At 35.3% G+C, this 18,758-nt stretch overlaps 1 long non-coding RNA gene across 1 annotated transcript; it reads left to right on the top strand.

Annotated features, from left to right (window-relative positions):
• Positions 1-6,206: 6,206 nt before the first annotated feature.
• On the top strand, positions 6,207-7,854 carry LOC109048206. Its single transcript, XR_006158668.1, has 2 exons — positions 6,207-6,447; positions 7,625-7,854. It is a non-coding gene; the product is annotated as an uncharacterized LOC109048206 (long non-coding RNA).
• The last annotated feature ends 10,904 nt before the right edge of the window (positions 7,855-18,758 follow it).

Genomic DNA, 18,758 nt, shown 5'->3' with positions numbered 1-18,758 from the left:
TCAAGTTGCAATGCTATACAAAAGATGGGAAAACATATGAGAAAGATTTGAAGGAGAATTTCAACCAATCTGTGTTGAAAATGATTGAAATTCTTTTAAAATGTGAAGCACTAACAGCTCAAAAAACACAAATGAGAATGACACAACAGCAACAATAATGACTAGTGTGATGCTATTTAGCGAATAATAGTCTCTGCATAACCTAACAGCAACCTACAAAGAGGGTCCAGTGGCACTCTCCCACCAAGTAGGGCCCGAAGATGGCACTGGCTCCTTTAAGAATGTTTTTCTGACAGGAAAAGAAGAAAACATTCATGAACAAACATAAATAAACTTGACACCTAATGTGTTCAGCAGCACTGAACAATACCTTTAAACATTTACATAACTCTTACTTTTAAGAAATAAGTACTCCTGGCCCTGGAGCTGCCCTCCAAAATCAGGCGCATAGCCTGACTATTAATTGCCTCTGTCCCAGGCTGGCTCTAAGCGAGGGAGAGAAATGGTTTAAGTCATTAAATCATGTTAAATCTATATTTGAATTGTATGTATGTGTGTGAGTGAGTAAGTGAGTGAGTGAGTTTTGTAAAAAGGTATGAGTTACCCTGCTCATGACGTAAAATAAGGCATCCATTACCTGGGGAAGTAATACATAAAAAATATTACATATATATATATATATATATATATTATATATATATATATATATATATATATATATATATAGTGAAAAGTTGACACAGCTATATAGAAAAATTAAAACATCAAAAAAGGGAAGAGGATAATTTTTTTTAAAGAAATAGAAAATTACCTCATCTGGAAGTTCAGATGGGCCTAAAAGGGCCTCCAAACTACCCAGAAAGATTTTGAAAGGCCCAATTGTCCCAAGGACATCTTCACTATGAAGTCCTTGGTGACTTCAGTGTTTCTAAAACAAACAAAAAAAAAAAAAAGTTTTTGCATGGGTGAAGAAAATAAAAGTCCCAAAATAAGTCACCTTACTTAGGCTAACAGGCACAAATGTAATCCAATCAACTATTACATGTAGCATACAAAACTACTTTAAAGTAGTGTTGGCAATTAGGCGAATTAGTTTTTTCCCCCCGATTTTTATAATCTTTGGCGACTAAAATTCACATTTATCGACTAGCGACTTTTTTGCCGACTTCTGAATGTGTTGGTTCCACACGTTGTTTTGGTGATAACCATCAAAATACACAGTCTAACAGCGCTCTGTTTCAAGTGCTTATCTGTGAGTTAGTGATGTCACAATAGGCTGAAACGGGCAACTAGAGCATATGGGCAAAAGTTTTAGACACATGTACTATGTTGAGGCAAAGTCGGGGCCACATATTATACAATTTATAAATAGCCTAGTTGTGTTGAATGCCATGCCAATGATGTTTTATGTTACAGCAGCGCCAGCACTTCTCATTATTTCACAAATTTTTGGTAGGCTACAGCCTCATCATGGGCCTATTACATAAAAACAATCTTGCAAGTGCTCGGACCTTGTGTTGCCCATGTGTCTAATCGTTCTAAAAACACCAGATAAAAAAAGTACCGGAATGTGCTCTACCTGGTCGGATGTATGCAAATTATATCATTATGTATGCAGATGATGCCAATGAGTAACATAGATTAGGAAAAAATAATTTTGAATAACTTACTGTTCATTTGGCTTGGTTAAGTTTCCCTTTACAGGCAAAGACAAAAGACAAAAATTAAAAACATGTATTTCTGCTGAAGCATTAAATTGGATACTTATGAATACCTATAACTATGAGGCAAAACTTAAATGGAGGAAAAGACACTGGCCTCAAACTAATTCTAAGCCAGGGCAGGGTAGCCTGGGATCAGTGCAGACCTGAGACCAGGAGGGATTCACCGTCCTGCCCTCAGACCACTTCTGCCCTGAGACCAGAGAAGACAGCTGACTCCCTTTTGTCCAACTATGTTGCCCTGAGAACAGAAAAATATGACTATTGCCCTGAGACCAGGAGAGATTCACCTGCCCTCAGACAATTTCTGCCCTGAGACCAGAAAAGACAGTTGACTCCCTTTTGTCCAACTATATTGCCCTGAGAAGAGAAAAATATGACTTCTGCCCTGAGACCAGGAGGGATTCCCCTGCTCTGGGACAAAATTGTGGAAAATAATGGTCTCTGCCCTGGGACCAGATGAGACTAAACAGTCATGAAGAAAAGCCAAAATCTAGAAATATCTGTCTGCCCTGGGACCAGATGAGACTAAACAGTCATGAAGAAAAGCCAAATTTATAAATTAGACTGACTTCTGCCCTGAGACCAGGAGGGATTCCCCTGCTCTGGGACAAAATTGTGGAAAATAATGGTCTCTGCCCTGGGACCAGATGAGACTAAACAGTCATGAAGAAAAGCCAAATTTATAAATTTAACTAAATTTATAAATACAAATTTAAATTTAACATCGAGCATATAAAACAAAAAAAAGCTCATTGGAAAAAATGAAATGTAATATTGTAGTAGTTAAAGGTTTATTTTTAGTTCAGATTAACATTTGAGGGCAGCAATTGTATTCACAATGTCAAAATAAAACCGGCGTTATGTTACTTGAAAGCATTATTGATCCATTAATAACGGAGAAATGAGAATGTTTCTCACTAACGTTAGATCTTGCAGCGATGTTATTACTTCTGTGGCGAATTCAAATGCTTTCTTTACTGGATCTCTTAGCGCTGTGTAGTGACAGTGTCGCATGATCACGATCGGCTCGCGCTGCACTGGTCCAAACTGATAAACGGTCCTTCAACCACACAACAACGAGCAATTTCGTTCCACTTGCATTACGTTTGCCATTTGATGTTGGGCAATGTTGTGGTCGCGCCGGCATCTCTTACATTATGAGCGTGCTCATCTGAAAATAACGAAATTTTGGTCGGCAGGAAAAATGGTCTAATGAACCGTTCGGTTTGAAAATTCGCAGCCTACCGAAAACCGAACCGAAAGCCTCGTACCGAACGGTTCAATACGAATACGCGTATCGTTACACCCCTAGGTGACGTTTTTCTGAATTATCTTGTTCTTCTACATTTTTGTGATAAGAACCGCTGGCAACAGCCACCATATCTATGACAGCCACTGCAATATTTTAATGCAAGCTACCACTAGCTTGCTTCTGAAACAGTTGGCTAGCCTATCCTTAAGCTACAAGCTACAAGGGGGGGGGGGGGGGTCACACATAGGTGCACATACAATGCTCCATTTTCGAGAATATTACGTTTTTGTTTTTAAAAAACTTACTTTGAAATGATAACCACCAGTTCCTCTTGCCTGCGCACCGCAGAGGGATTTTTTTGACGGTTGAGACTAAAGTGGTGGCCCCGCAGCCTCTGCAAATTCTCTCCCCTCTTGCGATTGGTTGTCAGGTTGAACCAATCACAAAAACTCCTACCCACAGTACAACTTTTGGTGCGTTCAAGTCATCTCGTATCGATCGTATTTACGAGTTGAATGCACATGAACGCCACCACAATATCGTAAATACCAGTGGGGGAGCTCGGGATTTTCTTTAAGCCCCGATCTGTACGAGTTGGGGGCGTGTCAGTGATTAACATGGCGGAATTAATGGATGCAACGTCTGTAGTTGACGGTAAATTTAATTGAATTTCAATGTTTACTAGTCTATAAACTGTCATTTATCATGACCATCATTAATCTTGTTATAAGCAGCAAGGTTAATGAATTACAACTAAAAATCCTAACATTTGTGCACCTTTAGACGAGAAATGGTTTTGATTCGCAACATTGCACATGTCTTTAACATTTTTTTTTATCTCTCCGTTTAGCATTTTTCTATAAGCAGAGTTATTAAACCTTGCTGTAATTTCTTGCTATTCATTAAAAGAAGGTACAGCGCCATCTTGCTCCGACGAAACTGACTTGAGCGCACCTCACGTCGTCAGCACGACTTCCCTCCTCGTACGTACGAAATTCCCAGGAGGACTTGAGTCAAGAAAATTCCCACCTGCTTTCGGGTATGGGTCACCATACTTGACAAATGTCACGACTTTCACTTCACTTTCAAGGAGTGCAAACGTGTAGTTGTCATTTGTGGGCAGGGGAGTAGCAGCCATTTTAAAAGTGGGGGTGACAGCTGTCAGATGATTTAACCCTCAAAAACAATAATGTATAAAGTAAGTACCTTCCTGTACATCCCACATAACAATTGTCATCTGAGCCAAACATCCAGTTACATTCAACCCACATGCAGGAAAGAAGATCTGGACTACGGACATGAGCCATATTGGACCTCAATGGTTGCCTTCAGTGTATTAAACTCATTTGATCTCATCCCAGGCCCTATAAAAATACATGATACAACTCAGGCTAGCTTAAAACAACCAGCCATCAGGCAGTGGTAGCAGCTTTCCGACAATTTGTCCAAAGTCACAGTAAGTATTTCATCTTCAAGGGTGACACTGCGTCCTATCCAAACATGATGCGATGAGGAATGTCTGAGCTTATAGCCTAATGCAGCAGCAATGTTGGTTGCTTAGTTTCTATTACTGGATCGCTATATTGAGAAATCCTGCCAACTGTGAAAACTCATTTTGGTCAAAAATCACGCTCCTCATAACTAAATGTTAACCATCAGGTATGGTCATATGATTGGGACATGGTATGAGATTTAGATAAACTCAAAAATGGAAATTACGGTAAAACAGAGCAACATCATTTCAGAAAGATAATGTGTCTCTCTGTGGCTTTGACAAATCTGATGGTCCACGTTACGTAACATGACATGATTTAAAATGTTTAATATCTATCTCGTATAATTTGTTGTTGGAAACTATTTTGTTTTTGCCAGAACAACCACAGTGCAGACAATCACAGTTCACACTGGAAGGAGGCGACGTTTAGGAGAAGAAAAAGAACAAAGAGGCTGGCATTTATCAAAAAATTAAAAATATAAAACCTTAACAAATAAAATGATCATAAAGCATTTAAAACATCACAAACATAAAAATAAAAAAAAAAAACATAAATTAAAGAAACATTGTTGTTTAGTTTTTTACTGAAATAAAGGGAACGTTGTTGAGGGAACATTGTTGTTTTGTTTTTTACTGAAATAAAGACTCAAAACAGTTTCCCATACAAAGAACCTAAACTTAACATTCCTTTCACATGTGACCAATGTGGGAAGAGTTTCCAACAAAAAGGAAACTTACATTTAAATGCAGTAAGTATTTGGTCATTAAGCCACTGCCGTGATATTCCAGAATGTTGCTACAGTTATTATCGCTGTCAATCATAAATTTGCTAGTGACATGGGATTTAGCACAATTACTATATATGATCTACTTTATGATCTGTTGAAAAAAAAAAGTTTTAATTAAAACAAAACAAAAAAACTGATTTTATTTTCATGTTATGTTGCAATGCATCTGTACTTTGATAGCTGGTTCTTTGCTAATTTAGCATTGTCTTTGTTTTATTTTGTTTATTTAGGCTAGTATAAAACCACTATCCAAAACTAAAAACTATGAAATAATTGAAAATCTTAACATTTCTCATTACGTGAACGTGACTGAAATTACATATTAAACGTGTCACAATAATGTGTTGAGAAATAAAAGGACTCTCACATTTAAATGAGGATAAAAACAACAGGCACGTGTCACGCTCGTAGTGTCAATGGTCCACTCGTCAATAGGGGGCAGTAACGCACCTATATGTGTACGATCCGACGTAACAGACGACGTCACCACTAGCGTCATCAGTCAGCGTTTGGGTCTCCTGAGGTAAGACAATCAGTTCACTGTGCTTCATATAATTGCAAAATTTTAAAAACACAGTTTGTTAAAGCAGCATTATACCGAGTCAATCTGTATCGTTTTTATCTGGTTCAGCGATATTTTGTGCGTCTTTTCTGGCGTCTGCGGACTGAAATAAACATTAAAGCTAGCAGACAACAACAATGTGCTAAAAATCATTTAAGACCTGTGATTTTGTGTGTGTTTTTAATGTTCGTGCATTTAATTATTTTGATTATTTTGAGCAGTAATGGTATTGTTTTTTGAATGTCACTTGATCAAAAGTCAAAGTGATTTTTTTTTTTTTTTTTACGGAATCACAATCTTTGGAATTTTTTTATTTATTTATTTTTTTTTATATTTATTATTAATTTTGCCTGTGAGTGTATGCTTTTTTTAACATGATCTATTTTACATGAAGAGGCTTGACTGTAACACTCAATTTGATGATGAATGCATTGAATTGATAACTGGTTTATTTTTTTGCAGCAATTCACCTACGGTTCAACGTTTTCAAAGCGGTTTACCAGTAAATGCTGGAATGTTACCATTAGCCTAAAAGTGAAGAAGATTAAGTTTGTGAGAGAAAATTGAAAACATGAATGATCCAGAGCCCTGCAGAATAAAACAGGAAGATATTGAACAACAAATAGGTTGGTGTTTGTTCTTAATTATTTAAAAACGTTATAATACATAAAGTTGCAAAAAAAAACAAAAATTAAAAAATGGTTAAAAATGTTCCACAATCAATTATCAAGCAAGTACATAAGCAATAAGTGTTCAAAACTGTCTTGTTACCTTTGCCAGATTCACCACAACAGTAAGGTTGTACACTGCAAAAAATAAATAAAATAAAAATAAAAAATTCTTACTGAGTACTTTTGTCTTGGTTTTCTATAAATATCTAAAAATTGTTGAATCAGGATGCACTTACTTGACAAGTAAAATGACTTAAGATGCAATGTCTTGTTTCCTGAAAAAAAAATTATCCAAATTGTTTTTGTTTTTACTTAAAACAAGCAAAAATATCTGCCAGTGGGGTAAGAAAAATAATATTGTTTAGCCTTAGAATAAAGATTGTTTTTCTTGCCCCATTGGCAGATGTTTTTGCTTGTTTTAAGCAAAAACTAATAATTTTTTTTTTTTTTCATCAGGAAACAAGACATTAGCCTAGTTTCACAGACAGGGATTAGACAGGCAGGATTAGGCCATAGTTCAATTAGGACATTAAGTAATTTTTATAAACATGCCCTTAGAAAAAAAAATACTGTTGTGCATCTTGAGACAAAACAAGGTCACTTCTTTCAGCTGAAACAGTTCAGACTTACATTTTTGTCTGGGACTAGGCTTAAGCCTTGTCTGTGAAACCAGGGGATAGTGTTTTGAGTCATTTTACTTGTCAAGTAAATGCAAAGTCAATGATTGATTGATTTTTGTTAATTAAAAAAAAATAATAACAATAACTGCAGCTTTTAAGCAAATAATATCCAAGGTAACTTTTCATGAATTGGGCACAAAATGGAGCTCAATTTTCTTACCAAATATTATCTGAACCATTTTTATATTTATTTATTTTACCAAAATTTTAAACATTTTGCATCCCTGACTTAAAATATAGTTAATGAAATGTATAATAGTAGTTCTCGTTACAGAATTTTCAATTTGTGCAGTCTGTAATGTTTAAAAAATAATAATTCAGTAATTGTAAAATGAACGCATCAGAATGTTCATATTTCTCTCTTTGATTTTTAATTAAATTAAATGTATTTATTTGAGTAATGTTTTAGTGATCTGAAACCTTTTTTTTTTTTTTTTTTACTTACATTTTAGACCTGATGGAAGAGACCAAGGAGATTGAAGAACATCAGGTCAAAACTGAAGAGATATCCTGGAGTTCCTCATTGAAAAACGACAATATATGTTTCACTTGCTTTCACTGTGGAAAGAGTTTCTCATGCAAGCGAAATCTTGAGCTTGAGATAATATTTCATTTTGGAGGGAAGCCATATGCATGTGATGAGTGCGAGAAGATTTTTACAATTAAAGGAAACCTTATTGAACACATTAAAATTCACACTGCAGAGAAGCCACACACACGTGATCAATGGGGGTGTGGGAAGAGTTCCCCACAAAAACAAAACCTGGATGAGCATGAGAAAATCCACACACTGGAAAGGCCGTACGAATGTGATCAATGTGGGATGAGTTTCCCATATAAAAGAAACCTTGACAAACACATGAGGATCCACACTGGAGAAAAGCCGCACAAATGTGATCAGTGCGGGAAGAGTTTTGCACAAAAAGGAAACCTTAACGTACACATGAAACTCCACACTGGAGAGAAACCCATATGCATGCGATCAGTGTGGAAGAGTTTCACACATAAAGGAACCTTAGGTACACAAGAAAATCCACACTGGAGAGAAACCATATGCATGTGATCAATGTGGGAAGTGTTTCATACAAAAAGTGCCTTTTAATGATCACATGAAAATCCACACTGGAGAGAAGCCATATGCATGTGATCAGTGCGGGAAGAGTTTTGCACAAAAAAGAAACCTTCACGAACATGAAAGTCCACACTGGGGAGAGGCCGTTCACATGTGATCAGTGTGGGGAGATTCACACATAAATAACCTTAATGAACACATAAAAATCCACACTGGAGAGAAGCCATATACATGTGATCAGTGCGGGAAGTGTTTCATACATAAAACAAACCTTAACGAACACATGACAATTCACACAGGAGAGAAACCGCACATGTGTGCTCAGTGTGGGAAGAGTTACACACAAAAAGGAGGCCTTAGAGAACATATGAAAATCCACAGTGGAGAAAAGCCACACACATGTGATCAATGTGGGAAGAGTTTCAGAAAATCAGGCGTTTTTAAAGTACATCTGCTTACTCATTCTAGAGAAAGGCTACTATATAGCTGCTGTGATCAGTGCGGTAAAAAGGTTTTTTAGGGCAGATTTCCTGAAGGATCACATGAAAGTTCATACAAAGGAGAAGCCTTATGTATGTTCTTTGTGTGGAAAGAGTTTTAGTCAGGTATGGGTACTTTAAAAATTACACCAGAAAAGACACAGCGGTGTGAAGGATCATGTCTGCTCTGAATGTGGTAAGGCTTTTTTTACAGATGGTGCACTGAAAGTGCACAGGACAGTTCACACTAGAGAAACCCCTTACAAGTGTTCACACTGTGACAAGAGCTTCAAACGCTCAGAATATCTGAGGATACATGAGAGGATCCACACTGGAGAGAAGCCGTATCGCTGCCATTCATGTGGGAAGAGTTTCACTCATTTTTCTTCTCTAACCGCTCATAAAAAAAAACACATGTCTGAGATTATAGAGTAATTACAGAGTAGTAGTTTGAGTTCTGATCTGTAAGACTGCATAAAACAAGTACAGGTGCTTCTCAATAAATTAGAATGCCGTGGAAAAGTTCATTTATTTCAGTAATTCAGCTCAAATTGTGAAACTTATGTATTAAATAAATTCAATGCACACAGACCGAAGTAGTTTAAGTCTTTGGTTATTTTAATTGTGATGATTTTGGCTCACATTTAACACAAACCCACCAATTCACTATCTCAACAAATTAGAATACTTCACAAGACCAATAAAAAAACATTTTTAGTGAATTGTTGGCCTTCTGGAAAGTATGTTCACTTACTGTACATGTACTCAATATTGGTAGGGGCTCCTTTTGCTTTAATTACTGCCTCAATTCGGCGTGGCATGGAGGAGATCAGTTTGTGGCACTGCTGAGGTGGTATGGAAGCCTAGGTTTCGTTGACAGTGGCCTTCAGCTCATCTGCATTTTTTGGTCTGTTGTTTCTCATTTTCCTCTTGACAATACCTCATAGATTCTCTCTGGGGTTCAGGTCTGGTGAGTTTTCCAGTCAAGCACACCAACACCCATTGTCATTTAACAAACTTTTGGTGCTTTTGGCAGTGTGGGCAGGTGCCAAATCCTGCTGGAAAATGAAATCAGCATCTTCAAAAAGCTGGTCAGCAGAAGGAAGCATGAAGTGCTTCACAAATCTTGGTAAACGGGTGCAGTGACTTTGGTTTTCAAAAAACACAATGGACCAACACCAGCAGATGACACTGCACCCCAAATCATCACAGACTGTGGAAACTTAACACTGGACTTCAAGCAACTTGGGCTATGAGCTTCTCCACCCTTCCTCCAGACTCTAGGACCTTGGTCTCCAAATGAAATACAAAAACTTGCTCTCATCTGAAAAGAGGACTTTGGACCACTGGGCAACAGTCCAGTTCTTCTTCTCCTTGGCCCAGGTAAGACGCCTCAGGAGTGGCTTAACAAGAGGAATACGACAACTGTAGCCAAATTCCTTGACACGTCTGTGTGTGGTGGCTCTTGATGCCTTGACCCCAGCCTTAGTCCATTCCTTGTGAAGTTCAACTCCAATTCTTGAATCGATTTTGCTTGACAATCCTCATAAGGCTGCGTTTTACTCTCGGTTGGTTGTGCATCTTTTTCTTCCACACTTTTTCCTTCCACTCAACTTTCTGTTAACATTCTTGGATACAGCACTCTGTGAACAGCCAGCTTCTTTGGCAATGAATGTTTGTGGCTTTCCCTCCTTGTGAGGGAAAGGGTGTCAATGATTGTCTTCTGGACAACTGTCAGATCAGCAGTTTTCCCCATGATTGTGTAGCCTAGTGAACCAAACTGAGAGACCATTCTGAAGGCTCAGGAAACCTTTGCAGGTGTTTTGATTAGTTGATTGGCATGTCACCATATTCTAATTTGTTGAGATAGTGAATTGGTGGGTTTTTGTTAAATGTGAGCCAAAATCATCACAATTAAAAGAACCAAAGACTTAAACTACTTCAGTCTGTGTGCATTGAATTTATTTAATACACGAGTTTCACAACTTTTCCACGACATTCTAATTTATTGAGAAGCACCTGTATATTGATAATTGATTAATCAAAGATTATTAGAACAAATAATGAAATGATTGTTATTATTTCAGAAGAATATTTTTTTATTAATCATTTTATCATTATTCAAAACCTTTTTTTCCCCCAGGCCATATAACACCTGAACAACACATAACACCTCAGTACTGTACATCTGTAAATAACTTATCAAACATTCACTGTAAATAGCACATATGCACATTCACAGTTATGTCAATGGATATTTTTCCTTCTCCTGTATATTTTTTATTACTATTGTTATTTAGAATTTATTGTCTATTCTCTCTAACGTTAGTGTTTTTTTTTTTTTTTTTTTACTTAATTTTATGTATCTTCTGCATTATGTTTGTACTTTCTGTACTGGAAGCTCCTAACACCAAGACAAATTGCTTTTGTGTGTAAACACAATTGGCAATAAAGCTCTTTCTGATTCTGATTAATTTGTCTTTCTGTGTTTTAAAATTTATATCACTAATTTATTAAATAAAGCAAACTTTACAGCAAATCAAGGATTTGTTGATCTGGGTTTTATTTTTAAATCAAGTTTAAAAATTCATCTTAAACATAGATTAACAAATCGGGGATAAGAATTCTAACCTGCAATAAAATCTTCAGCAACAATTAATTTTCTCCGCCAAAATGAATACACCATGTAATTAAATAGCAACAATGTTACTATGCCTTATCCCTAAACGGTCCTCTGACATAAGTTGTTTTGTCGAGAAAGAAAATAAACTTATGAAATGCCAGCCGTCTTTATAAACTGCTATGTAGAGAGACCATTGATCAAACATCTAGGGCCTGTACCATGAAGCCGGATTAGCAGGCTAGCCAGGTAAATTTAACTTTAGTTTGCACCAATCCTGGGCTTCAGGTACCATGAAAGTGGCTTGGCTTTTATCTGCGTTCATTGCAATAGTAACTTACACTCCACGGCTAACCTGCAATATGTTCTGAGTTGGAGATCTTAAACTGAGATTGGACCAATTAGATGTGAGCAAAGTGACACATGTCTGACACAAAAAAAGACACTCGCCCAGTTTATCTTGCTCCAAATTAAAGGTCACTAGTACTAAAAAAAATCTCTGACTTTAATGATAATCACTTATTTTATATGATTTATATTATTATTAATCCATTACACACACAAGCAATTTTAGTTTATCAGTTATTATATATCATAAATTTTAAATGAATGTTAATATATACAGATCACATGTAATATACATATGCTGTAGAATCAATAGATAATGCTTTAAAAATGACTACATGACCTTACATGTTATAATCTCTATTGCTGTATGTAACACGTTTTACTTGTAACTGCACTGATAAAGCAAGATCTCTTTTTAATATTTCTTTTATTTGTCCTCTTTCACGAACAAGTACCTTTTTCATTGTAAATAGATTTAAATTCATCATATTCTTCAATCTCTTAACCTTCAACAAAACTTTTAACCTTTAACCAAGGCTCGTGATTGGCTGTTTGCCAGTGATGTCCCCCATTCATGTGCACATGCTCCACAAACTCAGGATCAAAGCCTGAGTTGACAAAGAAAGTTGATGATTAGCATCATGGTACCAACATGAGTGGTTTTGTCAACTCGAAACTAATCTCTAACTCTGAATTTGTTCATCTACCATCATGGTATAGGCCCCTGATCAAGCAAGCAATGAAAACATTGAGGCATTGCATACAGATTTACTACGGGCTGCCAAGACCCTCACAATGCATTTTAATTTTAATTTGTAATAAACACCTCTCTGAGACCTGACAACACATCCACTGTTTCTGTCTTTGTTCAATAAGCCACATATTGTAACTGTACACACACTGTAAAACCCGACAAGTAACTTAACTCAAACCGTTTGAGTAAACAGATATCCTTAAAAACCTGACAAGTTAGGTTTTCTCAAACCGTTTGAGGAAACTGATTGCCTTAAACCATTTAAGTTTTAAAACTTAACAGTTATGAGTACTCTGAACTTAATTCAGTTGAGTTCACTGAAAGAAGATATACATTGCAATTAAGTAATTAAGTGATTAATTGAGTGATAATTGAGCATTAGTGATGAACACCTGCTGTTAACAAACAGAATTACTGAAGAAAAGAGAGAAAAGGAACTACAACTGACTTCAGACACAGCCTCACTAAAACCTGACAAGTTATGTTAACTCAAACCGTTTGAGGAAACCGATTGCCTTAAACCATTTTAAGTTTTAAAACTAATAGTTATGAGTACTCTGAACTTAATTCAGTTGAGTTCACTGAAAGAAGATATACATTGAAATTAAATAATTAAGTGATTAATTGAATGATAATTGTGAATTAGTGATGAACAGCTGCTGTTAACAAACAGAATTACTTAAGAAAAGAGAAAACACAAGAACTACAACTGACTTCAGACACAGCCTTAGATAAAATAAACTGGAAATAAAATACATTAAGTCTCTCAAGATCTGATTAAACAACCCCACAAACAGCATCACCAGCTCCACTTATTAATAACCAGACTGACTTTATTTCTGTCAGACGTCTACAGAAGATCTGATTGAGAATTAACTAAGGTTTAGATGTTGATTTATGTTTTTCATTTGAAGTAACCATGTTAGAGATCAGTGTTTGCTTTAGTTGGGCTCTTTGACCCTTGATTTCTGTCTTAGTTTTTTCTTTGGCTGTTGTAACCATTTGTTTATAACTCAAAAGCCCAGAGAAAATATCATCAGGTGTTATACACACACTCACACTCTTAGAAGCTGCTTTTATCCAAAAGCAACTTACACTGCATTGAGGTTAGCATTTTTTTTTTGATTTTTTATCTAACCTGTACCTAGATGTTGGTTGTTATACTGTATATTGGTGATGATAATCATTGATTATTGAACTGTTTGGAGTTTAATCTCTGATGAAATAGGTGTTGTGTAATTAGCTGGATTTGATTACAGTAAAAATGATTTAAGAGCCAGTGGTTCTGTGATAATCAGTTAATATAAAGAACTTTCCAAACAGTTTGGTTTTCTGTGATGTCACTTAGTCACACACAGACATCAATAATCAGCATATGAACCTCAACAATGGTGACCATATAAAAAAAAAAAAAAAAAAAAAAAAAAAAAAAAAAAAAAAAAAAAACAATGCAGCAGAGCATGCTGGGAGCCATGGATGAGTTTTGTACTACAATTGTACCCAGCATGCATTGCAGCATGTTTTTTTTTTTTCCGTAACCATTGTTGAGGTTCATATTCTGATTATTGATGTCTGTGTGTGACTAGTTAACACCATAGAAGACCAAACTGTTTTGAAATGCCTTTATATTAACTGATTATGAAAGAACCACTGACTTTTTGAATGGCTTTCATTGTAATCAACTGAACTAACTATAGAATACTTATTTAGTAAGATTTTTGAACTCTGAGCAGCTGTATAATTGATGATTATCATCACCCAATATGCTGTATAACAACCAATACCTGATCATATTTTCTCTGTGGGTTTTTTGAGTTATAACAAACGTGTTTCAGAAACACATGGTTACAACATCCAAAACAAAATAATCTAAGACAGAAATCAAGGGTCAAGAGCCAAACTAAAGCAAACACTGATCTCTAACTGGTTACTTCAAAAGTGAAACAATAAATCAACATCTAAACCTTAGTTAATTCTCAATCAGATCTTCTGTAGATGTCTGACAGAAATAAAGTCAGTCTGGTTATTAATAAGTGGAGCTGGAGATGCTGTTTTGTTAACAGCAGCTGTTCATCACTAAAGCTCAATCAGCACTTAATTAATCACTTGATTACATAATTGCAAAGTTTTAAAACTTACATGGTTTAAGTAAAGGCAATCTGTTTACTCAAATGGTTTGAGTTACTGTGACTTGTCAGGTTTTACAGTGCAGCAAAAATTGGAGAGTTGAAATTTCGGTGTTAAACATTTCCGAGTTGATTTCAACACCCAAAAAGTAATTTTAACACATTCAAAGTAAAATGGTGTTTGGTGTTGGAGTTATTTCACAGAGTTGATCATCACTCTTAAACCAACTCCATAGAGATGTAATTAGACTCCGCCCACGCATTTCCAGTCATCGCTGGTGAACTCCATGAAGACGTCGCCATTACCCTCGTGTGGGTTTGAAAGGTAAGTTCAATTTAATCATACTTAAACATTTATGATTAGTGCTAATTCAATAGTAGAATGTACAATATTACGTGATGTGGAGCACTGCACATAAACATATATTAAAATGTGGAAGCGAACGCACACACACAGCCTAAGTTATATATGTAACGTTAAGTTACATCGTGGCCACGTTTTACGCGCATTTCGTTTTAACTAAAACAATGAATCAAATTATTACAGCATGGCCTGTATTTAATTAAAATGATAGACCGAATTAATAAAACGAATGAGAATTATCTTTTACAAAGCCTTGTTTATTCCCAGGATTGGCATTGTCAACGTGATTAGCTAGCTAACGTTAGCTACTGAAGCTGTGTAAAACTTTATAAAGGAATGGTTTTACAAGCTTAAAACTATGTTATATATATATATATATATATATATATATATATATATATATATATATATATATATATATATATATATATATATATATATATATATATATATATATATATATATATATACACACACACACGTTATATATATATATTTTTTTTTTAATAAAGGTGTGTGGTTAATCGGCACTGGAGAAAAAGTACTGTGCAACGTGACTATTGCACATCTGTACATTATGAAAATACAACGGAAACAATGTGCATTCATCCATACAGTATTCTTCATTTACACCGATTTACAATGCCAAACGCGTTTGCATGTTCCAGGTAAAATGTTGGTCCAGGTCAAGTACAACGAACAGCAGAAGTATGTGAAGCTGGATTGCATTGAAGGGAGGTTTGACTTTATGCAGTTTCACCTGAAAGGTTGTTGTTTTTTACACTCGATTAAAATAACTAAGAATTTGATTAAAATCTGATAAATTCTGTGTATTGTCCTAGCTCTCATGTTGTTGCCTCATTTCTGTATATGCCTTTATCATATAATGTTTTATAGAAGGGCATACATTGAAAAAAATCTTAAAATTATCCATATTTACATTTTGCTTGCATCATAAAGATATATGGTATTGAACTCAGTCATTTGTTGTGAAGCAAGAAAGGGTTGAGAGGGTTTGCCTTGTCCAATGAGGCTGGTGAATATTTCTGCGTCAACTTCTGTCCCTGTTGCATCCTTGTATGTAACTTTTGCATCAGGTGGCAAGCATATATATATATATATATATATATATATATATATATATATAATTTTTTTTTTTTTTTTTTTTCAGTCATTGAGAGATTTTGCTTGCCACCTGATGCAAAAGTTACATACAAGGATGCAACAGGGACAGAAGTTGACGCAGAAATATTCAGCGACCTCATTGGACAAAGCAATGTGGTGCTGACTGTTTTCACTCAAATGATGGTGAGTTTTATTAAAATGTGAAAGAAGTCTAGTGTTATCAAGCAACTCAGGATAAATATGATAAATTAGCTATTTCTTATTTCTGATTCTTGTGCTGGTCATAACAATTTTTTTGTAATATTTAATACTTTAATTCTTTAGAATTTTCGGACTCTTTGTCTTCCATATCTGAGAAGTCTGACAATAGCAACAGTTCAAGTGCATCGACTATAATCTTAGATGAGGTTCCTAATAAGAGACAAAGAAAAGAGGACACATCTGCACTGTCTGCAAAACAGGTTAGAACAAAGCTTTTTATGTGAGTCTCCTTAAGGTTCCGTTCACCCAGAAATGAAAATTTATGCAAATTATTATTATTTTTTTTTTACCCCCTCTGAGTCTGTAGTAATTTGTGTATCACCAAAAGTATTGTTTTATTTTTTATTTTATTATTTATTATATTATTTTTTATTTTTAGTTGGTTTGAAGATGTTCTAAAATTGAAGTCTGGTGGTGAAGCAGTACTACAGGAGTATCAAGAACCGAAACCCTTACAGATACCCACAAGAAGACAATGATTAACATACTGGTGGCTCACATGACTGATACACATGGGTATTTTTATATTTTATTAATTTTTTTAACAAATAACTGCATGACCATTGTGTAAATTAAGACCAATTTGATTTCTTCCCTTAGGCAACTCCCTACTGGATTGCATTGAATGGAGGTTTGACTTTATGCAGTTTCACCTGAAAGGTTGTTGTTTTTACACTCGATTAAAATAACTAAGAATTTGATTAAAATCTGATAAATTCTGTGTATTGTCCTAGCTCTCATGTTGTTGCCTCATTTCTGTATATGCCTTTATCATATAATGTTTTATAGAAGGGCATACATTGAAAAAAATCTTAAAATTATCCATATTTACATTTTGCTTGCATCATAAAGATATATGTATTGAACTCAGTCATTTGTTGTGAAGCAAGAAAGGGTTGAGAGGGTTTGCCTTGTCCAATGAGGCTGGTGAATATTTCTGCGTCAACTTCTGTCCCTGTTGCATCCTTGTATGTAACTTTTGCATCAGGTGGCAAGCATATATATATATATATATATATATATATATATATATATTTTTTTTTTCTTTTTTTTTTTTCAGTCATTGAGAGATTTTGTTTGCCACCTGATGCAAAAGTTACATACAAGGATGCAACAGGGACAGAAGTTGACGCAGAAATATTCAGCGACCTCATTGGACAAGGCAATGTGGTGCTGACTGTTTTCTCAAATGATGGTGAGTTTTATTAAATGTGAAAGAAGTCTAGTGTTATCAAGCAACTCAGGATAAATATGATAAATTAGCTATTTCTTATTTCTGATTCTTGTGCTGGTCATAACAATTTTTGTAATATTTTAATACTTTAATTCTTTAGAATTTTCGGACTCTTTGTCTTCCATATCTGAGAAGTCTGACAATAGCAACAGTTCAAGTGCATCGACTATAATCTTAGATGAGGTTCCTAATAAGAGACAAAGAAAAGAGGACACATCTGCACTGTCTGCAAAACAGGTTAGAACAAAGCTTTTTATGTGAGTCTCCTTAAGGTTCCGTTCACCCAGAAATGAAAATTATGCAAATTATTATTATTTTTTTTTTACCCCTCTGAGTCTGTAGTAATTTGTGTATCACCAAAGTATTGTTTTATTTTTTATTTTATTATTATTATATTATTTTTTATTTTTAGTTGGTTGAAGATGTTCTAAAATTGAAGTCTGGTGGTGAAGCAGTACTACAGGAGTATCAAGAAACCGAAACCCTTACAGATACCACAAGAAGACAAATGATTAACATACTGGTGGCTCACATGACTGATACACATGGGTATTTTTATATTTTATTAATTTTTTTAACAAATAACTGCATGACCATTGTATAAATTCAGACTAATTTGATATCTTCTCTTAGGCAACTCCCTACTAAAGCCATCAGAGAACAGTATGCTCTTGGCATAGTGATGATGTTCCCTTCCCTCAGAGATCCTTATTCCAAGAAAGGATATGTAAGTCATCATCTGCGTGACCCTTTCATTTTATAATTGCAATGTTATGATATCTGTGACATAGAAATTTAATTATTTTAAGAACACTTTTATGATGCTGCAAGCAACACAGGATACATTGCTTGGTGTATGAAAACAGTCCACAGGAAGATTAGACGAGGATCTTTGCCACTAGACAGCCCTCATGATGTTTCTCCAGGAGGCCCAAAATGCCAAAGGGCTACTAATTTTGAAGGGCAACTTGATGGGGATGCTTGCAGAGAGGCCATTTCTTTGCTCAGCCACACTACAGAGAAGTCCCTAATATTCCAAAAGATGAGAGAGACCTTTCAGCATCGCCAGAAGCTTGTCAAAGATCCAGGCTCTAGTGCTGATATCCTCTCCACCTTCCCAAGATTCCTAGATACAAAAGAGCTGGTAAATTTGGAATAACATGTTTTCAAAGGCATGCAATTTGAGAATATTGTTTATAGTTT

The sequence above is a fragment of the Cyprinus carpio genome, unplaced genomic scaffold, assembly GCF_018340385.1.
Source record: "Cyprinus carpio isolate SPL01 unplaced genomic scaffold, ASM1834038v1 S000000001, whole genome shotgun sequence".
NCBI lineage: Eukaryota > Metazoa > Chordata > Actinopteri > Cypriniformes > Cyprinidae > Cyprinus > Cyprinus carpio.
This window is presented reverse-complemented; position numbering and strand designations above follow the sequence as displayed.